The sequence below is a fragment of the Vidua macroura genome, chromosome 13 (assembly GCF_024509145.1).
Source record: "Vidua macroura isolate BioBank_ID:100142 chromosome 13, ASM2450914v1, whole genome shotgun sequence".
NCBI lineage: Eukaryota > Metazoa > Chordata > Aves > Passeriformes > Viduidae > Vidua > Vidua macroura.
This window is the reverse complement of record NC_071583.1, coordinates 5,412,165-5,437,581: the sequence shown is the minus strand read 5'-3', so window position 1 is coordinate 5,437,581 and position 25,417 is coordinate 5,412,165. Positions and strand designations below refer to the sequence as shown.

General features: G+C 42.7%; 1 protein-coding gene across 2 annotated transcripts in view; it reads left to right on the top strand.

Annotated features, from left to right (window-relative positions):
• The window catches only part of TAFA1 (TAFA chemokine like family member 1), a 206,344-nt gene that overhangs the window by 58,066 nt on the left and 122,861 nt on the right, over positions 1-25,417 (top strand). The gene's annotated exons all lie outside the window — the stretch shown is intronic.

Below are 25,417 nucleotides of genomic sequence, written 5' to 3'. Positions count from 1 at the left end.
TATGGCTTCCTTTCTCGGCACTTCAGCCACAGATGCTATCGGCGAGACCATCTGTGGTGACAGATTTGTGTTATATCACTTCCAAACTCAGCGAAGCTGGTAAAGCCTCCTACTACAGGATATAAGTAGCTCCTGCTAAGGCTGGGATGTATTACGGGGCTGCCTTTCTTTGGGGGGCAGAGCAGTGGGAGGATTGTGTGGACAGAGGCTCACAATAGCTTTCAATCACCTCCCCACCGAGTCTTGAAATGCTGGTGTGGATCTTCTGGGGCAACATCTACACAAAGATCCTTCCTCTGGGTCCACGGGGGATGGGCCTGGACTCTTCTTGCTCTCTGTGAGGCACTTGCAAGCCAGTCTGATCTGGGGATGTCAAGGGGAGCACTAACTCTGACCTCAGAGGGAGTCTGTGTAAGTGCCAGGCTGTCCTGTGGTAATGCCAGGCTGTCCTGTGGTAATGCCAGGCTGTCCTGTGGCCCATCTCTCCTCTGGAGACATGGCTGCAGAAGGGACCATTTCCCCTCAAAACATCTCCTCAACATTACATTGTCCTAAAGGTGGTGACCCTTTGGCTCACGGTGGGCTTCTTCTTGCCCAGGTATAACTTTTTCTTCTCCTAATCTTCAAAATGATTTTAATTGGTGTTCTGGGTTTTCCTGGGATGGGTTGGATGGGGGTTGGAGCACTCTGGTCTAGTGGAAGGTGTCCCTGCCCGTGACACTGGGGCTGGAAGTGGATGATACCCAAACCATTGTGTGATTCCCTGAGTCCCAGGATGACAAGCTCTGATGAACACTGCTATTAGCAAGTGACCACGGTGACCTTGGCACCATTTGGGCACTGCTGGAACTAAAACCATGGCACCACACAGGGCCAGCTGCCCACACCAGGGGCAGGTTTTCAGCCATGAGTGGGCAATAAAGGGATGTTGGTGGCACAGAGCATCACACAGCATCTCTGCACAGTGAGATGTGGTACAAACTGCTGTTTTGGCAAAAGCACTGCAGAAATCCTGGCTGAGCCAAGAGTGGAAGCCTCCAGTCTTCACATCTGTGACTGTTGAAAGTATTTGAAGATGGGTTAGATTGGAGAGATATTCATGTCTGCTAAGCATATAAAAGCATGTGGGTTTAGACTGAGAAGGAATTTTTGCTGCTAATAACATTGCAGTAGCCTTGCCCAGTGTTCAGAAACAGTAGGGCATGCTTATACCAAATGAGCACAGTTAATTCAACACCATGGAAGCTCTCCAGATATCTTGAACTGAGACTTACGTGTTCCTCAGCCCCTCATTCTTCATCTCAAATTCTAACAAGTAACAAAAGAGCTTAAAGAGTTGAGCACCTTTACAGGAGTGGATATTCCATGGTCTCAAGTTCCCCACCTACAAAACAGAAGAGGTCATTCATTTGGTCATGTCAAGAAATGGCCATGACTTCTGTCAGTAATAGAACCCATAAAACAACCAAAAATAAAACGATGGTATTTTACAAAATCTAAGTGATAACAAACACCTACTTGTCAGTATAAATTTGTTAAATTGTCCTTCCGTTCTTTTAAAATAAAATCCTACTGGTAGCTTATACTTTAAAGGCAACAAAGAGACTTTCCAACAGATGATCTGAGGAAATTATTTTTTATCTTTCTCTTTGGAAATTTAGACTTGCGGCATTTCCTCCACAATAATTTTGCAGAGGGAAATCATAGCAGTGTTTCTCTGGGTGCTGTTCCTGCATGCAGCACAGCCACCGAAAATTTTCCAGTTGATAAGAGAAATATTGAATGAGTCATCAAATGAACACCTCTTTTTTTTTTTTTTTTTTGTGAAGTCAGGTGTTTCCTAAAGGATAAATTGTCAATCAGTTAAGTCCCTAGCTGGAAGACACAGCTGATGTATCTCCTCTGTGGTAGCTTGTCTCCTCTTTATGCTTTCCTTTACTCTTCCTCCTCCTTTCATTCTTCTGTGTTTGGACTCTTGTTTTACAAAGACAGAGTCATGCATCCAGAGTAGCTGGATTGATTGCAAGGGTTACTGCATGTTTGGCATCTATGATTTTCACACTGTCTCTGAGCAAATTCTCCACTCAGGTTCTCCTCTTCCTCGCTTTTAAAAACATGAACTGGCCATCCATTTATAATCATCCATTTGAAAGCAAAATGGAACCAACAATAAAGACTGCTGCATTTAATTATTTCCAGTTTTTTTACATTCCAAAAGTACTATCTACAATGAATGTGTTTTACAAAGGAGAAGAAACTGTGACTGGTTTTACTTCAGTGTCAGTGGTGGCCCTTTAACTGGGCTCTTTGTCATGAGGCATTTGTCAGGAGGGTTGTGGTTTGTGTACACTTGATAAGGTCAATCTAAGCTGAGGATGTGAAGTTCTAATGATTGGTTTTTATTATTTATTGTTTGTTTGGGTTTTTTCAGTCTTCAATACAATAATTTGATGCAGCTCTCCAAAATTCTGCCTTAGCAGGTTGCTGGTGCCTGTGTTTGTTTCTGTGGCCACTGGCAGGGTACAGAATGAAGGGGAATTGCAGGGGTTCTGACATCGCCTCCGAGCACTGGTCCATACCACACACACACAAAGATATTTTCCCCCCCAATGGCTCTTTGTAGAGCTAAGGAGATCAGTGCTGGAATCCAGCTACTCCTTACCTCTCTGGCTGTTGACTGGTTAATTCACAGCCCAAAATACAAAGCTGTGAGGGTGTTACAAACAATTAAAGAAGCAGGGATGGGAACCATGGGCTCTTGTCAACTGGACAGCATCATCCAGCCTGAGTGTGCTGCCTCTGGGCACCTTCTGGTTAAAGCCCTGCTCAGAGCAGGCTGCTCAGGAGCCTCTCCAGGCAAGGTCTGAATGCCACAGTCAGCTTGAGCTCCTAAGAAGGTTTGTGGGTGAAATGAAATTTAAATGTAGACAGGAGTTATGGCCATAGAAAATATATTGGCAAAAAGAGAGAGATGATCACTATGCCACAAGTGTAAACCAAAGAAAACCAAAATCTTCAGCATAAATTCTGTTCTTTGTTATGTTCTTGTCACGTCCTTGAAGCCTGGAAATCCATCCTGTGGATAACTGGGGTCAGAACCCAGTTCTGCAGCAGACCTATGATGACTCTTCTGTAAAGAATAATACTTTATTAACAATATGTTTAAGTTATGTCAGCAATCAGCCATTCATGAACTTTTATTGACAGCTAAATAGAACCTGAATGATTTGAGCTTTTGGCTGTCATTCGAGGGGGGGGGGGGGCATTTGCTTTCAGGTCTGCCTTAACCTGCAAGTATGCAATTTGTTTCATTTATGGTGCTGCATAGGAAATGAACCTGGGTCTAGAGTGCTCAAAGGCAAATGCAGTAATCATCTGCATGACTTGATTCCTTATTCCAGTAATATGAAAATTGTCAATTATGGATGAATTATGGGTGCTACTGATACCTGTAATTTGGTTCTGCAGTTTTGTAAACATATGCAGCTGCACTTAATTGTATTTTACTAGTCATGTAATTCATTAAGGTGCATCTGCAGTCACCTAAGATACAGATATTAATGAACTGAAACTCTGTCTTTCATTGCCTGCTATTTATATTGACATTCCTTACAACTGTTTGGTTTTAATCACATATCTGTGTATCTGAGATGCTGATATTAAAAAAAATTAAATGATTGTGAAATAAACAGAGAGCATAGCTAGGTGCTACATTTTTAACTTCTGAAAGTACTCGCTAAATAATTAATTTAAATAATTGCTTTTCCGTGGAAAGCCCAAGACTGGAGGAAAGCTGTAGAATTGATTTTTGCAGCAGTTATTGTGGCAAAGATGAATCATTAGATAACTGATTCCAGGGATGTGAGCTGCTGAAGCCCTTACTCTGTATTTCCATGCTCCAGTGGTGATGGATGTTGTTCAGCTCTGCCTGAATACAGTACCTTTACTTTTTAACTTCCAGTCCAATCTCTTGGAGATGTTATCTTCAGACTTGGGAACACACTTATGAAATAGGCATTTTATTTTGCACAAATAAGTGCTTAACATTCACAGCCTGTTCCTTCTCTGCTGCTGCTGGTATTCCTTCCATTTTGATTAAACCAAAAAACAAGTAGATTTATGGAACCAGTCCTTGGTTCAGTGGATTTTAGAGAATGTGCAAGTAGAGCACTGAGAATCCAACCCTACCCCTAAATTTGACTTTTTCCTTCTTTTAGCATTTCTCATTTGGACTATTGCTATCAGGTAAAAAATGTTTTTATGTCAGAATCTTGTGCCTTCAGCAGGTCTGGGGCAAACTCTGGCTCCATCGAGAATTGTCATAACTTTGCAGAGGATAATGATGGAAAAGGAAGTGACAGAGAGAGCTTCAGTTGCTGCCTGCATCCCTGGGAACGTTGCTCCTTGGCTGCTGTCTGTATGGGAACACAGAGGGAAGAGTGATGAGCCCATTAGCTGTGAGCTGCTTAGGGAAACACAAACCTTTCCATCAGGCCAGCAGACGTGCTCTGATCTCCTCTCAGTGTTGGTCTCAGCCTGTTCCTGCTCTCTCCGTTCGCTGCCTCTTGTCTGACAAAGTACCACAGTCAGGGACTTTCTTCCCAATGTTACTTTCTCCTTGAACAGAGTTTTGTTTCCCTTGTCCCCTCTAATTTTCCTCAAAGGGTTATTCCCATTTATTAACACTGTTACAGATATAAAGGAAGCCACACCACTGAAGTTAAATAGCACAGTAACTAAACAGAACAAGGTTATTGAGTCCAGGAGAGATGTAGGCTTGCTTACCTGAGGTTACAAATGTTGTAGTTCCCATCCTTGCATCAAAGGTATTGTATTTCTCGAGAAAAATCTATTTTCCTTTAAGAACCTGTTGGTGGGTTGAGGATCGTCCCTGGAAACAACTTTAACTTGTACGTTCTATTTTTAATGAATTGGTTTTGGTCAGGAAAGTTTTCCAATCTCTAGCTTATTAGAATACTCTTCCTGCCTGGCAGAAAGTTGTTCCTCTGCCCTGTAATATAGGTCCTGGGACAAAAATAGAGTGAATCCTGCCCATACATCTTGACATTTTCAAGAATGTGTAAAGTTTCTGTTGCAGGCTGGGGGGGAAGGGTGTTAGTTCTGCATTTCAGAAGTTTCTGTGATCTGTGTGTGTATGATGACATTATGTCAGGAAATATTTTCTGGCCTTATGAGATTTTGTGATAGATGCTTTTGCAGTTACAATATTTGTCACAAAATGGACTAATCCCATCGTTCAGATGAGGTACTTTGTGGCTTGGCATCATTTAACAGCACAGTAATGGTTATTGTAAGAGCAGGCTAAATATTCTTCAGCCTATCTAGGATATTAAGTTCTACCAAGCATCACACCTCCCTTTCTGGAGGTGCTTTACAGAAACAGTTTCCAGCTAGGAAAATGTCAAGCAAGAAGATGAATTGGAACCTGAATAGCAGGACTTGCATAAGATGACACGGGCTCCTCAGATGGAAGAGGCAGATATCAGGACAGATGCCCTCAATTAGAAGGAATTAAAGATTTATGTTGTAAATAACTTGGAGGAAAGAAAAAAAAAAAAAAAAAAAAAAAAAACAACAACAACACAGGAAAGAATAATCCGATTATGTCTGTTCTGACATCTGTGCAAGTGCTGAAGTGTCCAAAGGCAGGAACATTTGCATGGGAACAATCAAAGTACTCATGTGCTCTTCTTATGCTGAAGTCTAAGAACAGATGAAAAAGATAATTGCATTTTTCTTCTCTTTCTCTGGTATGCCCATTAAGAGCATTGCAGACAACTGAAGGAGCAAATAAAGGGAAAAGAAAAATGAACTGCAATTTTGGGGAGAGGGCAGGGAGATGAGGAAAGGTGGATAGGAGTTTCCTGTGCATCAGATTGAGGATGGCCTTATTTACTAGAGAATTCTGTTCAGAAACCTGAGTTAACATGGCAACTTGGCTGTTTTGTGATTCTATTTTACTGACTGTATTGAAGTTAGATATTGAAGAACAATTGAAATGCAGGAAATGTAGGCTACATTTTGCAATCACTTTGTTCAAGCTGTGCTTTCCAAGGAAGTATAGAACAGGTGAAGCATAGTTCCATTAATTTAATGTATTGGTAGAGGCATTTCAAAGTCTTCCTTCTGTGTAATAACAGGATTTGTGAGGAAAATGAGGTGCCCAAGTCCCAGAAGTTGGTTCATTTACCAGGTCTTGCACTTTAGCCAGCTCCAGTTAGGGTTATTTTCTATCTTAGACTCAGGTAAAATCTCCTCCAAAGCTTGGCTTTCACTGGACTTCAGAGTTCTTAGCACTACTGACATCTTACCCACTTCACTGTGTGAGGAAACAAGATTCAGCCTTCATCTCTGCCTACACTCTTCACTTGAAGTTTCTTTTAAATGGGAGGCTCTTCCAAGCCACATAGGTACCTGGATTTGAGATAAAACATCTCAGTCATTAAATGGGTCCTTGTCTTGCTGCATTTCATGCAGTGTTGGAAATGGCTCAGTTAGTTCTGGGTTTGCAAACGCATTGATTTTCTGCTACTTTTCTCTCTGCCAAGAAATGGATGCTGGTTATGACAGCACCTATCTTTGTAAGAAAATTCCACACACAGAAATGGGCTTCAGAAATAAATGGCTTTATTGCAGACTCATAGAGTTGTATGGCTGCATTTGCTTTGATCATTGATTTGTACAGAGTGAAGTGTTAGAAGGGAGGAGAGGTGTTTCCAACTCTCAGCTGACCAGTAAGTGCCATATCTAATTGATTCTTTTGTGCCAAGTGGAAATTGAGTTTTCTTGGCTTAGAGAAATGTGTCTGTTTCTGGAGTTTGCTGCCATTAAAACACTCCTGTTAATGCTCATCATTGCTATTGCTATGTAGCATTGTCATTTACTTTTGCTGCTGATTTCTAAGCACACTGAATTAATGAACTTAAGTTTATAACCTTAATGCTTGTTTAAATAACTGGTTCTTGCTACATTGAACATTTATCCTTATACCTCATGCCTTTTATGGCTGAACTCCACTCAAGCACTTCACTGATGAAGGCTTATCCAGACTGTGGAATTGCTCCATGCACAATACAAGTCAGTCAGTGTTTGGTTTCCTGCAGTTCATTTTAAGGACAATTATTCTAAACTTGGTTTGTCTTGAATCAGGACAGAAATATGATTATTTCTGGCAACAAGAAAAATCCAAGGGGTACAAAAATAAAATTATTTTCTCTTTTTTAAACAATATTGGCAACTTCAGGATGTTACAAGACGTGCTTTTTGTTAACTTTCAGCTTACCAGTCTCTTGCTTCTTTCTGAAAGGCTTTCAGAGCAGAGCTCACAGTGCAAAGCCCACAATGGCTGTGTATTAAACACAGCTTTAATTTGCAAAGCAGTGTGGGATAGTTTATAGTTTAATTAGTTTGTGGCTTCAGCTGTCTAGAGAAGGTGGGAAGAGGGGATACAAACCTGCCAACGTTCTGCAGCTTGCCTGAGCCTCCGCTCCCAGTGAGAGCCCAGGAGAGGGTGGGCAGCTCCCAGGGCTGGGTAACACCTTGGCTCAGCCCTCCCACACGCTGGGTCAAAATAGCTGAGCCAGCACCTGTCTGTTGGGAGGGAAGAATTCAGTCCTGCTCCAGGCCAGCAGTCACTCAGTAGCCTTTCCCTCCCACGGGGAGTAGGTGCTGGTGATTCAGAGATGTGTCTCTGAGTCAGGTGGCCTCCCGGCGCTCCCGTGGGACGCTCGCTCCTGGTTTAGAGCTGGAGATACAGAAGAGAGGATCCTCACCAAAATATTGCTGGAAGGGGCTGATTGCATCCAGTCTGAGGAGAGGGTGCAAGGAACTGCTTTGTTGTTTGGTTCTCAGGATCATGGAACGGTCTGGGTTGGAAAGGACCTTAAAGCCCATCTCACTCCAACCCCTGCAGGGACACCTTCCACTACCCCAGGTTGCTCCAAGCTCCATCCAGCCTTGCCTTGAACACTTCCAGGGGTAGGGCAGCCACAGCTTCTCTGGGCACCCTGTGCCAGGTCCTCACCACCCTCACAATAAAGTTTCTTCCTAATATCTAATCTAAACCTACTGTCTGCCAATTTGAAGCCATTCCTCCTTGTCCTGTCACTCCAGGCCCCTGTGAATAGTTCTTCTCCATCTTTCTTGCTGGCCCTCTTCAGGTACTGGAAAGCCACAATCAGGTCACCCCAAAGCCTTCTCTTTTCCAGGCTGAACATCTCAATTATCTCAGCCTTTCATTCCTTCTAGACAGTGTCCTCTCCCTGAGGTGTTAAACAATGGTTTAATATCCTGAAGCTGGGATTTATAGCCACTCTTTCCAACTGGTTGTTTTCTAAAAATGTGCTATAATGCACAGAAATGTGATCATAGTAAAGCCTATGTTCCTACAGAGATGTCATAAGCGTCTTCTCATGCCTGCATTTCAAAAGGCAGCACTTCCAAAGATAAAGAAGAAATCTGAAATAGTTGAGGTGGTAGAAATTTTCTCACAAATTACTTTCCAAAGAAAAATATATTTCTTCCCAAATCTGCAAAATGCCCATCACTAAAAATGTCAGCTTAATGCAAATTAATGTGGAAAATAATATTGGAAGTTTTCTCTGGTGTATCCCTGAAGGCACTCCTGAAGGACTGTAATGTTGCCTTCACTGCCTGTCTGCTGGAAGGAAGGGAACATGCAAGAATTTTTTCCCCAAGGCAGAAATTTCAGCCATGCTTAGATGGAGGGGGATTTTTTTTTTGGTTGTTTGTTTTGTTGGGGTTTTTTTGGTTTCTTTTTTTTTTGGGTTTTTTTTGGTTTTTTTTTTTTGTTTTTTTTTGTGTTTTTGTTTTTTTTTTTTTTTTTGGTTTTTGTTTTCTTTTTTTTTTTTTTTTCCCCTAGAAACTCTTACTAGGAAGCAGATGGAACTATGTTTCTTTATGGAGTGATTTTTCTTAAGTAACTTCTTTTTCCTCATACTTTCCGACCAGCTAAGCCAAAAGAGGAAAGTCTTGTCAACAGCTTTGTTCTGGAGGTGTTATGGGTTACCCCAGGCTTCCAAAGTCTTTCCCTAGTTCAGGCACAAGCAGAAGTGTCAGGGTTGCAGGCCTGCAGCAGGAGCTGCTGTGGGTGAAGAAGTTGTTCCTCGGTGTGCTGCTTTCTGCTTGGGGTTGTTGCTTGACTCAGTCTTTTTCTGAGATTTTTGCAAAAGACTGTAACATCCCCTTGCTTCTGATCACTTCTGCTCCAAGACTAGCAAACATGCAGGAATAAGATTACATATTTAGAATCCACCCAAAACTCCAAGAAATTTCTTCTTTCCCATTTACTGGGCCTGGCTATTCAGTGTCTGTTCCTAGACAGTCTCTCTCAAAGGACTGGTGTTACTATTTCTTGTAAATATATAACTTGTGAACACTTTATTAGCTAAAATGAAAGTGTGATCAAAACCCTTCCTTAGGCAGGAGTGAAAGCAAATGAAAGAACAGGAGAGATTCTGTTCTGTCTTAACAGTAAGTGACTCAGACTTGTGTAAGGTAACTTTTATTCCGGTTTTTTTGCACTCCTGCCATGACGTACTCGTGTCTTGTTCTTTCTGTAAGGTGCCTGGGGTACTTGTGAAAAGGCTGTCATCAGTGCCAGGGAGAGACATGTGCCACATGAAAAGCGACAGTGGAACATTTCCTGCTCCACCAGAGTTGTTGCCTTGATTTTTTTTTTGGAGCTGTCTGGAGAACAGAAGCCGTAGCTCAGCTATTACGGCCATTCAAACAAACCTGGCTATAAATATCTCTGCTGGCTCCAAGAAGAGTGTAGTTTTTCACTGGGAGTGTTTGTTCAATCAGTGTCTCCTGACCGTCCCCAAGCATTGATGAGTCAAGGCTCTGCAGAGGAAGGGCTGCTCTCCATACAAACACTCTCCCCCAGACCTGGAAGGCTTTTGTCTCTTCCCAACACTCCTAAAAACTTAACGGTGAGAATTATGGTCGCCCTCCTCTCCCAGTGTCCCAGAAAGGATGGCTGGCACATCTGGAATGGAGTAACTGCACTGTTGATTGTTGCTGGTACAGGAGTGGGGTACCAGTGGTGGTCCCACATGTGGTTGTTGCAGGACTGCTGCTTTCCCAGATGATTGTACAGGGGACCCATGCAGCCCCTTTCCAGGTCATTTGATGGATATTCCCAAATTTCCTTACCCAAGGGAATTATTTTTGTCCTCTTCTGTTACCTGTGAATGAAATCCGTAGTTCTAATCTTCAAATTCAGGTTGAACATCAGACTAAAACTTTATGGTAATTTAATTGTTTCATATGAGATCATTCCACTTCATAAAAGGTGTGTTCTGATGGTCTGGAAATAATGTTATAGAACAGAAACACCTCAGAAACACTAACACACTATGGCTAGAATTGTGTTATCTAAAAAATACTTGGAGTGCCTTTCTACTCTGTACTGTGTCCAGAATCAAAATGAGGAGAGAAAAATTTTTAAGATAAATTGGTTTGTGAAAAATTTATGTGCACTTTACTAGTGCAGGCAGGATGTAATCTGCTTTGTATTGAATCTGCTTGGAAAAAAAAAAAGAAAACCACAATGATAATGAGATTTTTTAAAGGCACTTTTAAATTCATGCTGGCAAAAGACAAATAGTCATGACTTTTAATTTCTATAAACTTAACAGCTGGGGACAAAATAAAGCGTTATTAACTTAAGGGGTGTAAGGAAGTTGCTTTTGCTTCAAGGACGAAATAAGTTATTCTATTCTCAGTGTTATTCATCTCAGCTGTCTGTCTGATCTTTCTGCTGGTGCAGCCAGGCCAGTGAGTGGGTTTATTTATACTGCTTTTACTGTTAGCAGGAGAGAAGGGGGGGCTGTAGACATCTTTGGTGATGTCTGTATTCCTTGTCCTTGGTAATGGCTGTGAAAACACTGATTGTGGAGGAACTGTGCTTCAGGGGCACGTTGCTGTGCTCCTAAATGGGAGATTTCTTGGATTCGAAGTATAAATTGTATTACCAAATAGTGAGGAGCTTCTTAACTATATTTTATGGTTTGGAAAAATATTTGTCCCTTCTACCATGACAACCATTAATGATGAAGATGTTTGTCCTTGTCAGACTGAGTTCTTACAACAGTTTTAGTAGCAATAAGGAGAATTTACTGTTACCAGCAGATAAATAACAGTTATTTTTATTAATCACTGTATATATTGTATTGCAACTAAGAATCAATCTGTTTGGTTTTTGCCTTTCTATTCTTCATTTTGATTATAAATTTAGTGGTAATCCAAAGATTTCCACAGTTTCTCTGTACTCTTATGTGCCTGCTCTTTCCTTTGCCTGTTGAATTCAATTGCACTTGTATTAGTAATTTTTTTTTTTTTTTTTTGCTGTGAATATCTTTGGTGGCCACTTGCAGACTCCTCCTTTATTTTCCTGGACTTCACCATGGAAGAAGTTGTAGAATATATTGTGTTAATATAAACCACAAGTTCATGTTTACATGAGGAAGAGTTTCCCCTGAGTCCCCAGTCTTTACTAACTGATTTGTCATGGAGGTGAGGGGCACAACCTCTGTGTTTAGGAAATCAATAGCAGTTGCCATTTCCATTAAGGAGTCTTGGCTGAAGTTGTTCTGTCTTACATATTACATTGCTGTCAGGATTTGCTTTCACTTGCTCATGGCCTGAAGCTAAAGCAGGGACAGACCAAAAAAGGTTGAGGTTTTTTTCCTCAAATATGCATATCATGTCTGTGGGATTGGGAAGGACTGGTCTGAAGACAGCTTGAGCAGAGAGGGAATACAGGAAAACTGGGGTGAGTAAACATTAAAAGATGGTACTTACATATGTTTAGCCATATATATATATATATATATATATATATAGTTTGACCTAGTGTAGAAAAAAATGAGCAGAAGTGCGAAAAAATCAGAAGGATTGATCCTTCTGCAGGGAAGATGTCTTTGTGCACTATAAGTAGCAAACTAACACCTCTCAATAGTTCTAGAATGCCATCTGATGGCACCCCCAGGTACCTGAAAGAAGGACCAATCTTTGAAATAACTGTAGGTAGAGTAGCAGCAAGAAGCCATGTTTAGGAGAAAGTGTCTTATTGTCATTGCCAAATTATGGCTTCTGCAAGGGCTTGCTTGGGCTGAAACTCTTGATCTGTACCTGTTGCTGTACTTTTTCAATACTTCTGACCATCTAGACACATTTTGTTACCTTTGAAGTCCAGGGATTCACACGTGTGCCAGTGTGATGGTGTCATTACAAAACCAACTTGCATCCCTGTAAATGCTGGTGAGGAAGTGGACTGTATCCAACCATAAATACTTCTAACACAAATACTTCATAAATACTTCTGAAGTTAGTGTGGAAAATTGCAAAACACATCTTTCATGCTTTTGGATTGGCACTTACTATTTCCTCTAGGCAAGAGTGTCATTTAAAAGAGATTAAAGTGCACATGACAAGGATAAACTCTCCTCCTCCTCCCAGGGTGCTACTCAGAGCTTTCCTGCTTAATACCAGTGTTAGTACCCTCTTCTCTCACTGGAACCTTAACTTGATTGGACCTTCAGGTGGGACTAGAGAGATGCTCCCGGGGGTGCAGCATCAGCACCAAGGCTGCAGGAGTCTTGGCCATGAATTCTTTTCTACAGCATCCAACACCCACCTAATAGTAGGAAAAGATTTGTCTCCCAAGGCAGTGCTAAGTTCACAGCAGCCACAGTGGTGTGGAAGTGGGCTTGAAGAAAATTCATCAGCCCACCTTTTTTTTCATCATCTTTCTGCTTGGGAGAGCCACTGTGCCATTGCATGGTCTCAGGCACTCTCTGGTATAATCCAAATATTCTGCCTTTAAACATTGGCCAGCAGCAGAATGATGCCAGTGCTGAACTCTGTGCTCACAGATAGGAAAATCTGAGGGAAGATCCATTTCTATCAAAATTATTAAAGGGACATCTGATAGCACTGTTTCAGTTCAGGCTTATTAAATACTCTCCATTTTATCCTTCATTTTCAGGGATTTATAATTTTGCTATAAAAATGCATTCAACCTTGAAACTTGGCATCCATCGTTTCACTCCACAAGATATTTTTAAAGATACAAGAGCAGAAATATTCCTATTCTGGCGATGGCTTAAACAGATATTAACTTTCAATCCTGCTACACAGCACACTGGAAAGTTGAAAAAAGTGCTGAAAATTACTGCTAAAAAAAAAAAAAAAGCCTCTGCAGCAATATAGCTTCAATTGTTCACTGAAAACATGATCTGGTACATTTTGAGGGTTGTTGTCCAGTTTCAGAGGGAGCTGCTGAGATGCAGATCCCTCTGCACTGTCCTTCATTCAGGAGCTGGAGCCACGTGCTCCTCCTTAGCAGGGCCATGTCCCATCAAGGAACGGCTTTAGGGGTGATGCCCAAACACAGCATGTCCTGAAAACAGTGTCAGCTGGGAATTTTAGCAAGTGGGTTCCAGCTTTGAGGGGTGGGAAGTCCTGTATTGCATGAATGCTTGGCCCCTTTGGCAGTGGGCACAGTGGCACTGAGATTGTGTGCTCTGGAGAATTACTGGGGGAAAAAAAAACTCTTTCTGTTTAGACTTGGAAGAAATTCCTAAAGGTCATTGTAGGTTCTCTGTCATCAGAGCTCCTGCTGGACAGGCGAAACAAGGCATGTCTCAGGTACAGAGGGAAAGTTGGGCTCTCTCACATGCCCTCCAGCCCATTTTTCACACCTTTTTCATGATAAAATTTGCTCTGTGCTTTGTCATTAGTGCTGCTTTTGCCTCTCCCCATTCACCAGGTGGGCGCTTCACAGGCGCCTTAAGTGGGCCCTTGTTTCTTAGAGCAGAGAAAAAGTTTTTGGTCTCAGTGGAGGTCTCCATTTTCCCATCCTTTTTTCCTAACATATCTGAGCCTGGTGTCTTCTTGATTTCATTGGCATTTAAGATGCTTGACATCTTTAGCCCTCAAGGATGCTCTGAGCTGTAAAGGCTCCTTGCTGAAACTGCTGTTCTGGAGTTAGAGGTGATGCACGATTGGTTGGCTGCTTCATGCACTAAAGAAATCAAGCAGCGTGTAGTTTCTCCCATTAAAAATTAACACTCTGCAGTAGGCAGTAAAGACCTTCAGTGTTTTGTTGTTAAGGAGAAAATAATGGAAAAACACCACCTTTTTGTTAAAGTAGGAGGGATGTTTCAAATTAAGAGCTGTCTCCTGTTATGTAGCTATCTCCTCCTTGAAACTGGTGACTGGAGAAGGATTTCTGGGAATGTGTGGCTGTGCATGTGGTTTGCTTGGATGTTGTTCCACAGTTCATATCCATAATGCTTTTACCTTCTATAGCCAGTGTATGCAATGTGTTAAAAGATGGATAAGTACCTGTTAGAGCTGATAGGATTTGGATATCCTTTCATATACTTCGTGTTCATGTAAAGCTTCACACGGCTGCAGATGGCTAATTTGAAAAGAGGCCTGTGGGAAATTTGGCACAGAGTATATTTGTTAATGCAAATAACAATAATACATGTGGGAAGGAGTGAAAGGATCATTTAAAAGGAGCACTGATTCCAAAACTTCCCAGACATCTGTGAATATCCTGGGTTAAGGGGCTAAGCTCGTGCCGGGGGATTTGGTATTTGTTTGGGGTTATGTGAAGGTGAGCTGTCGGATGTCCATGTTCACATCTCTTTTGCACACTCAGCCTGCACAGGGGAGTTTGCCTGGTGCGTGGGGTTCTGCTGCCCTGCTGTAGCTGTCTCAAAAAGCTGTCTCAAGCTGTTCCTCACTCTGCAGAGCAGCGATGACTTGAAGCCTGGGAAATGCCCGCAGAGTGGGATGCGCTGCTCGGAGCAGACTGGTGGAAAGCAGGCACGTTCCCTCTGTCTGCCTCTAACAGCATAATGGTTTTGGCAAGGACCACAGCGAGGGAGATGAGAGGGGGCATTCTGTCCAGCCAACTGGCACTGCTCACATCCACCTCCCCTCTGCCTCCCTGGTACATCTTCCCTCTTTCTGTGGCACCATCTAAATGCTAAATAGCAGGGCTGTTGTGTGCCTGTAACTATGCAGCACTCTTTTGTTCCACTCTCTGCAGTTATCAGATGAGAAAGAAAAGTAGTTATTAAGTAATCGAAGATTTAGGAGAGCTCTGAAGCGCTGTCATGCAAATAAGAGGAAAAAATATGATGTTATAAGAATGAAGCATTTGTCTTGAGAAGGTCTCTAGAGTAATAGAAAATGAAGTCTCTCTGTTGAACAGCATTGCAGCAGAGGGGTCCTTCAGCTTATCTGGCATGTGACAGGCTATAAAAGCTGGTGCTCACAGTCTCTGTTTAATTTGGAGTAATTGCAGTAACCAAGAGGTGTAGTAAGACCAGTTAGAAAAAAATGCTATTTATGAGGAACATGTATTAACATTGATATGATGATTGCTGGGTATTGCTGTGCAGTTGCTAGTTTTCATTTTAATTTCACATAGAAATGACCTATTGTCAGCCACTCAGTTGTCCAGTTCTGTGCAAAGACAGTTAGTTAAGACACCTGAATTCAGGCTCCCCTGGTTGCTTTACCCACATTTCACTGTGTTTCTCTGAAAATTCTGTCCATAGCTTCCAACACATCCTTTATGAAATGAAAAGAGCAATGTCACTTTGAGGCAGATCCACAGGGTTTAGACCAACTTTCCATTTCCTCAGTTAATTACCAACATAATCTCTAGATAATCTCTTCTCAAGTCCATGAAGATTGGCTGCCTTTGAATTCAGAGGACACTTGGTCTTTTTGGATCGTAGCCATAGATTAAACTTCTTCAAAGTGGAGATAGCTGTACTTTCCTGCTGTTGATTGAAACATGCCACTGAACACTTCTGAAGCTGGATAACCCCTCCAGAAACACAAACAATTGCTGGCACCCTGTGTCCTCCCAGCTCAGAGGTGCCAAATCCCATTATAACTCATTTCTGTGCAGACAGTCAATCATAGCCTTGTTCAGTGTGTAAGAGATTTTTCTAGTGTTACTAGGAATATTTTATCAGTAAGAAATCACATAATATGAAAGAGTTGTTTGCACCAAATTGGCCAAATCATGTCTCTAATTGTGGTGGTATGTGTTGTTATTGCATCAACCTAAACAAGGGAATTTTGTGCCTATGTTTTCTGAACTGTCCCCATCTTGACTGAGTTTTTACATCTCCCATGGAAGGGGAGATCTCCCACCTGCAGGGGATGTGCTCCTGTGCCTTGCACTCCTCAGCTGTCTTCAGTCCCAGGAACACTGGCTCTGCAGAGCACCTCCCTGCAAAAATCTCATAAGGCTTCTCTGATCTCACCCCTGGGAACTTTGCAGAGGATCAGAAAACTTTCAGAGGAAAATGAAACAACAAGTGGTGAAACTTATTTAAATGAACAAATTTCCCTTATCAGGCGTGCTTTCCTTCTGTATCACCCACATCACCTCTCCAGTTTTGTGCAGGTATAGTTAATGTAAGGAGCCATTTCCTCCTCTGTGCATGGCAGGGAGTGCAGGATCCTCTGTGTCTCTTAGGAACCACATCAAACGTTCAGGCTGTGCCTCAGTGCCTCTAAGACCATTCCTGGCTCTGTCCTTGTGGTTGTGTACTTCTGATGGGCTCACCAAAAAATGCTGAGGACTGGGAGAGTGAATCCATTTTGTGTTCTCTATCAAATGCTTGATGTATGGTTTCCTGTAGGGCATAAATTTAAATTTTTTCTTTTAAATTGGTCTTACACTTCTAAACTGTTTCGTATTTTAAAAAAATGTAGATACATGCACAGTTGGTTTGGTGGGGTTTGTCTTTTTTTGGTTTTGACATTGTGTCTCTAGCAGCAAATCTATCATTTAGTTTGCTGATGTTTGTTTACCAACTAAACTCTGCCTGAATCTGAATGTAGCACAGTAAATGTCTGTTTGGTTTCAACAGCAGATATGACCCAACGTTCAGATATCCATACAGTAATTTCCCATGAGCTCAGAGGAAATCATTCCATCTCCCGGTGGACATCCAGCACCATTTCCTATTGTATTTGAATTTTCTTTGCTTGTTATATTGCATTTCTCCCCCTCCCCAGACACATATAGTCATTCCAGTTTCTGGTAATAAGTTTTTGATCAGGTTTTCTTTGTACTCTTCAGCTTTTGAAAGCTCACCATTGGGGTAAATTTCCCTTTCATCTTCATGTAGCCTTCTCCTCCCCTTTTTCTCTGAAAATGACTGGAATTGGTAAGGAAGAAAGTTGCAGTGCAAACACAATTTGCTTGTTTAGTTTGAAATTGTAAATCTCCTTTTATAAAAATTCTCCCTACAGTGAAGGAAAAAAAACCAAACAAAACTCCAACAGTTATTTTTATCTTTTGACATTAAAATCTGAAATTTCTACATCTGAAGAATAAGACAACTCTCTTGTTCACCAGCTGTATGTTTTTTTACAAATGTCAGGCTGAGTATTGAATGAATGAATGCATGCAAATATAACTGCAGACCTAAATATGTGCCATAAAGGCATCTGAAATGATGGAATTCTGCCCTACCTAGGCCTGATATTTTGAACACTATCTGCAAAATACAACAGCTGAAGAGTTTGTTAATCAAATCCTACTCTCTGCCAAAATACTAAAGATGTTACTATGGCTCAAATGTTTATAACTCTGTGAGATGTGGAGAAGTGGGCAAAAAATACCTTTCAGAGAATGGCAGTGATTTTGGTTTAGGTAGGAAACTCAGATTTAACTTTCTAATATGAAATGGATAGAAAATGGCCTTAACTCCAACTTCTGAAACCACTGACCAAACAACCAGCAATGTGTGTTATTGTTTGGTTCCACAACCATTGTGACTAGAGCCACAGGGCAGTTCTGGAGGAGATGCACTGGTTGCACTGGGCAGGAACCTGTTTCCATCTTTTAATTCAACCCATTGTTCCTGTCACTGCCTTCAGCCAGGGGAATGGAGGACAGGGAATCATAGAATCCTGGAATGGTTGGTGTTGGAAGGGACTTTAAAGACCATCCAGTCCATTTCCTCTGCCATGAGCAGGGACAGGTTGCTCAAAGCCCTCCAGCCTGACCTCAGACTCTCCCAGGGAGGGGGAATCCTCCATAACAGGCATCCTTCTGCTCTTGGGTTTGTCTCAGGGAGGCAGGGTGTGATTCCAGGGGTCTGCCTCTCACAGTCACTGGCATTCCTCAACCTCCTCACCTCCTCCTGCAGCTCTGGCACTAAGGCGAGGATTTCCTCCTCCAGGAGAACTGTGCCCACTGCTGCTGGATGGAGCTGGAGCATGAGCAGGGCACAGCCTGCAGCTGGCACGGGGTGGGCAGCGTGTTCGCCCTGAGCTCTGCCCGGGCAGCTCTGTCAGCCGTGGTGGGTGCAGTGCTCACAGAGCCCCTGGCTTTGTGCCAGGTGGGCACCAAAGCTCCCAGTCGAGCTGGCAGGTCCCTTCTGTGCCATCTGCCCTGGTGACAGCATTCCTGGTCTCCAAGTGCTTCCCAAGGGCTGCTTGTGTAGGTGTGGGAGGCTTTGGCTGCCACCGCTCCTGGTCCCACCCAGGTCCTGCCAGGATCTGTCTCACGAGCTGCAGGCACCTGAGGTTCTCCCGTTTTGGAGACACCCCACCAGAGCATCCTGCTGGGAATTCTGCCAGCACCAGGGCTGCTCTCCTCAGCAGCAGCAGCAGTAAAAACTGGATAGAAAAGCCATAAACAGTTACCCTTGGTGTGTGTCCCCTCTTCCCTGCCACTGCCACGGAGCGATCTGCAGGCTGGGAGAATCCCTGTGAGGCTGTTACAGTGACACAGCTCTACATTTGCTCTTTTCCTGCCATCCTCTTTATTTTGCCAGGGCTATGAACAGCATCCAAAATCCTGTGAGCTGGACCTATGGTATTAAGGACTGGTTTTCTGTGTCCAGAAGGAGTAAAGGCTGCAGCATGGAAAGGCTTTTAGCTCAGCTCAGCAGATGAGCTCTGCTGGCACTGGCACAACCCTGTCAAATGCCACCAGATAAAACCTTGGTCCAGAGTCAGGTGTAAAGCCAGGTGTTTCAGGCAGGAATGTCAGCTGCCTTTTGTGTTCTGAAATGAGAACTGTGAGCAATCTCAAAGCTGCAATCTCACAAGAGTGACATGAGTGGATTTTAGTGAGATTTTGGAAAGCAGTGAGCATGTACGAAGATCTAAGAAAAAAACCGCATAATTTCTTGTGCTCAGCTTGTTGTCTGTAAAACCTTCCTGTTCTTTGTTACATACATCACAGTCTAAAACATGTTTTATCTCTACATCTGTGAGCATGTACACCAAATATACTTTAAAAAACATTGATTACCTGCATTTGGGGAAAATCATTTATTAAGGGGAAAAAAATTCCTCCTGAATTTCCAGACCAAATGGGATCAGATCCTTTAAAAATTAAAAGGTGAGCCAGATCCCAGCTGATGTAAACTGGTGCAGTCTCAATGAAATTAAAAGAGCAGTTCAGACTACAACCAACTAAAAATGTATCATGTTTAATAGGAAAGTTTCAGAAATTAACTGTTTATTCCTTTTACTGTAGAATATATATTATGGCAGGATATTTTCAGGCGCTAAAAATAAGCAGCTCCCAAAATTGTTAAAAATATAGAAAAGACTTGGGCACTGCTAAAAGGTGTTATTTTTTTACTGAATGTGGGTTATTACTTGCATAATTGGCACAAAATAGAAAGCAGTTCACAAAAATGGTATTGTTTGCACTTCTGTAATTAAGATTGTATCAGTATTTCAAGGGCATAATAGCCAGCTAGAAAAATGCATGCAATTACAGCATTAATTCCTCAGGAGGTGAATCTTTAGCCAGTTTTTGTGGGGAAAACACTGCTTTGGTTGGTGACCAGGTAGAGGAGTCCAAAGAAAATCATTCTGGGTTCCAGCATGGCATCAGGTGTTCTGCATTCCTCACATAATTAAAGCCTAATGTGGAAGAGACGCCCTAACGAACTTAACAAGCAGAAATGCAAATATCAGACCGACTTAGTATGTTCCACTTTTGCAATTTATTAATTACTGTAAATATGCAAAGGTATGCAATTAAGAGAGCAAATGAGTATTTCTAATTAGGATGGAATGGTAGCACATTTCATCGAAGTAGGACACAGTGTGCTACTTAGCTGTGTGTATGTTTTTGCCAATTAGTCAACACGGAATTCTCGTCTGAACAATCGAGCCTCATGTAATTGGCTAACGAACACTGGAGCACCAAAGTCCAAAAACAACGTTTATATTACCCTGTATCACAACGGGGTACTTTTGGCCTTCTTTGCATCTGGGGAAAGGGATATAATTCATTGACAAAACCTGAGCCTGCCTGTGGGAATGTGGCTTTTGCTGGGCTGCCTGAGCTGGTGGGGCTGCCCTGCTCACACGAGCAGTGCCTGGCACTGGGGCACCCAGCAGGCCAGGGCAGAGCTGCTTCCTGCCCCTTGCATTTGTTCACTCAGATGTGTCATTCAGCAAGTGGCAAGTGTCCCCAGCATGTGTCCCTGGGACACTGAGGGTTGGATCCTGGCTTTCCTGGCAGTCCCAGCAGCCTGCTACAGCCAGGATATCCTCAGTGGCTGAGCACCATGTAGACATGTCAGCAGCACTTTCCTAGAAAGCATTGAGAAACAGCCCTGAACTGGAATTACAATGGAAATATAACTCTAGGCTAAGTTAATTTTGATCTGGTCTCCTCCATAGAGCTGTGTTTTTGTGGATGAACCTGTGGGAGAGGGGTAATTCCACATGATGCCATGTGTGAGATGTGCCAGGGCTGCCTGGCCACTTGGACCATGGCAAATGACCTGCTGGCAGGCTGGGACAGCTGAGCACTGTGCTGGGTACAGCCCTCAGACAGATACCAAATCCATCTCTCGTGTAATGGGTGAGCAAATTGATTTTCTGTGCAGCCAGGAATATCCCAGTGAGTACTCCCCATTTTGGATGAGGGGGCACTTGGAACTGGTGGAATTCCTCATAACTGGTGCACAGTGCTCAGTGCCATGGGAAGATTTGTGTTTGCTGATTTAGCAAATTTGGTAATTTTAAGACTTGATCTCTTTTTTCTCTTGGGTGAGAGGAATAGGATAAGAAGCGGAAGAAATTCTGTTCTTGGCTCATGTCTGCGTTTTCTGTGTGGAAAAGGATGTTACCAGTACAAATTGGAGCCACCAGTATATCAGTCATGACATCATTTCATACTAATGTGGGGTTTGCAGGAAGAAAAGTTTAGTCTGCTTGTCATGAGGAGCTAAAAATCTGAAACAGCTTTGGAAAGCCCTTGAAGAGGCAATGGAGCACAAGGATGAGGAGGAGAGTGGTGGAGAGCACAGCAGAGACTCCCAGGCCAAGGGCTCACAGGAGCTGCTTGGAACAAAAAGGTGCCTCTGGCTCTGTAGTGCTCTGTTGGGTTTGGGGCTGCTCTTCCCTTGCTTTTGGATAAAGTTTCCTAGAATTTAGAATCTGTGTTGTGGAAACACTGAGTTTAGGGGTTTCATTTGGGGAAAGGAAAAGCCATTTTTCCTTTTTATAATAATTCAAATAAACTTAGACTTAGGCTGTACTTAAAGAACTGACTGACAGTTTCAGTGACAGATGAAATAGAACATTCTGGGGTTGCAGAATAAAATAATATAATTCAGACTGTAGCAGGCAGTCTGTATTCAGGCAGCCTCCTGCCCTGAGCCATGACCCCTCAACAGATATTCTTCCCATAACCTCCTGAAATATTCCCAGAGCCTCTCTCATGGTGAAAGGTATCTTGCTTAGTGCTTCTCCTAGGCTCAGAAGGCACAGGCCTGTAGCTATAAATAATTACTGACTACTCACACTGCCTTGCACAAAGTTCAGGTTTCAACTTTCATTTAGATACCTCTGTGCCTGTTCCTGCTTGCTGTACCTGGGAAAAGTTGTATTTTTCACATCCAACCCATTTGCTCCAAGTTAAAGTCATTCTGTCATCTGGTTGAAGTGCTCAGACAGGGATTAAGTTCCAAGCTTTTTTGGTGATTTGGGCTTTTCTTCCATCTTGCTTCTTTTCCTGAGGATAGTTACTAAAACCTTGATTTTTTTTTTTCCTAAAAGAAAGGAAGCAGTCACCTACCTCCAGGTCATCAGGGTGTGAGTGTTTAACACCCTTGTGCTCCAGGGTGAAACACAACCCAAGGACTGAGGTCTGCCTTACAGCTGCCTTTCTCAGCTTTCCTCAGGAATTAGGATGTCCCAAGGTGAGGCAGGGGTGGGGAACATCTACAGGTCTCTTCACAGGGAAATCCTCCAAGCCCTGGCAGCTGCCCCAAAGGGGGACATTCCCTGTCCCACCACATTTGCTGGACGTCAAGCCTGTGGTGGCCCAGCCATGAGGGATCCTCTCTTGCCTCCAGGCTGGGCTCCATTGAGGCCACTCACTGATGGCAAAAAAAAACCCCAATTTTTACACATGTAAAAGCTTCACACAGGCCCATGGGCTGCACCTCTGTTTCCTTTTCAAAGAACAATTACATTTAGTCATAACAGCAAATGCCTTTTGCATCGTGGCTGAGTGTGACGTGTAGAGCTGTGTGCTCAAAGTCAGTGGAATGAACCCATCCTCCCCAGCTCTCAACAGCCCTCAGGGAGTTTTGCATCAGGTTCTTTGATGCTGTTTTTCTGCCAAAAGTGCTTTACATCACTCAAGCTCACCAGATGCTGAGCTTCATATTTTGAGTGAGGGTAACTTTCCTGATGTATGGAAGGTGTTTAGTCCTTTCATTTGACCTTAGCTTTAGCTTGCTCATATTTGTCACTGGGTAGAAAGGTGATTAGGAAGATCTATGGCACTCAGTACTGATTGCAGACAGCAGATATGCAGCACTGTCAAGAGTGGGCAGTTGCTGACAGAACTGTTTCAAATTCAACACACTTTGGGTCTCAGGCTCACATCTCCATCAGCTCTATTTTAATATCTCCTAGCACAATTTCAATATTTACTTCCTGCAGAATAGAGAACATCTGGGATTTATGTGGCTGCTCACAGGAGTAAAGAAAAAAAAGAGAGAAGTGTTTCTGGGGCTTTGCCTATAAAAGCTTCAACTTTCTGAGCAAAGCTAAGTGGTGTTTGGCAGTGCTGTAGTAGAAAATTAGGGAGAAAATGGTATAAAGACTCCTGTTAATACCAAAAGAACTTGCATTCTGCAGAATTTGGCATAGCAACAACCTGCATTCCCAGAACTCTCCCTGTGTATTTGAAAATAATGAAGTGAGAACAAATTGGGTTTGTGGAGTGCATTATGTGTGCCAACAGGCTTGTTTGTGTGTGTCTGAGATAAATGTGCATGTGCCTGTGTGTTTGGGGGTAATTGTTATCTCTGAGTGCTGCGAGATCCCCTTCCTCCCCAAATCCACATCACCTCTGGATGCTGTGAATAACAAAATCCTGGGTACTGCCATTTCTACCTCTAGACTCAGTTTCCATGTAAAGAGGTTAATGCCAGTTAAGACTGAAATGGTCTTCTCTTCCTGCTACTTTTGAGGCATTTGGGAATATTTTTATATCCTTTTTGCTTTTAATTGCTGTTGTCCCTGCTTCATCCTCTCCCTTGCTGCCACTTAGTCCTTGCTGAACTGAGGAAATGGCTTTTACATGGTGTTCCGTAACTATTGAGATCTTTGATTATAAAAGGTGCCTGCTGTTTCTGCTGCCTTCTCTAATATGCTCAGGGAAGGAATGGCGAAGGCTGCATTGAGGGGGTGGCCAGAGCCTTAGGAAAGCCACCAGCATGAAAACACTGCTCTCCTTTGCACTGGGGGAGGCTCTGTGTCTCTTCTGGCCCCTCAAAGGGGGCTATTTTTGTCAACAAAATAGGGCTTCCCTATGGTGGCAGGGCTTTGTTATCCCAGAGGAAGTTAGCAGAATTTCAGGACAGCACAGTGTCTTCCCATACCTTTGATGCTGTGATCATTTATGTTCTATTGACAGCCTGCATCCGAGCTGACACGTCACACTCCCTACAGTAGGAGCCTGATGTGCTGCAGTAATTCCACAGCACTCCCACTCCTGCACTGCCATCCTTCTTTCCATGAATCCTGAGTCCCTACCTAGCCCAGGAAAAGTTGTTAGCATTGAGCTGTATTATTAGCTGAGCCAGGTAATCTGTGTGAGGTAAAGTTGCTCAGTGCAAGAGTTCTTGCAAAAAGTCACAGCACGCTGCTGCTAACTTGGAACTGCTGCTATTGTGAATTTACAAATTCTCCTACCTATCCCAGCTCCTGTGTGCATACTTCTGGGTACCCCATGTCAGAAGTTTTCTCTGCTTATTTTCATTTTTGATCCTACAAATTTTTCAAAGTGAATGTTTCAGACAACTACATAGCAATATTTATATCCAGAATTCCTGTGTGTCTTGCTGACACAAGTCAAGGCCAGGGCATTGCAGGTAGGCAGTAAGTCAAACTAACCCTTTAAATGTTGACAATATGGTGTATGCTCTGTATATTTATTGCTAAACCATAAAGCAAGCCCTGGACTTCATGAGATTTATTTGCATGTCTGGGAAGTCAGTCATGTATGAAAGTGCTGGGTGTACTGCACGTGGACAGAGCATCTGTGTTGTACATACACATTAGGAGTGATGCCTCCCAGGGGCATCTCTGTGTAGGCAAGAACTGCACAGGCTGATGGTTGCTGAGCAGGATGCTTGATCTTCCAGGAAATCCTGCTTGGAGCATATTTCGTGTGGCTCCATAGCAATGGGGATCCCCCACACTGGCCTTTTCAGAGAGGCCTTTCCTGTAGGAAAACCAGCCCCAGTGGAAAGTGGACTGGTCAGCAGGAGGTGATAAAGTGTTCATTGTTGGGGGGAAAGAGAAAACTCTGACATTTCTGTAATTGCCTGGCTGCTGTGTCTCATATTGCAGCAGAGTCATTCTGCATGTGTGGGTGCCTATAATGGAGAGTGATGGTGTCATTAATCTCAAAGGAACATCAAAAGTCTGAACTGTTTCTGAGCACTGGTATAAATCAGTTAAGTGTTGTCCTTTGCACACAGTCATCTGCAATGCTTTCCTAATAACTCTGATACATCCTTTCTTTTTTTTTTTTGACACATTTCTCCTTAAGCATAGTGGTAAGATGTACCACCCAACATGAATCACAATTTGTGCAGACTTCCATTCTTGCATTTTAACATCAATTTTACCTTAGGATAGTTACAGGTTGTCACTGTGCCTACTCAAGGTATATTATTTCCATATCATTTTTGTGTGAGTGTGGTGGTATTTATTCATACACAAATAAAGCCAATAAAGCACATAGCCAGTACATATTTTATTACTAATGTAGCATTTACAGCACTTTATTGTTAACATAAAAAAATGGTACACATATAAAAAGCAA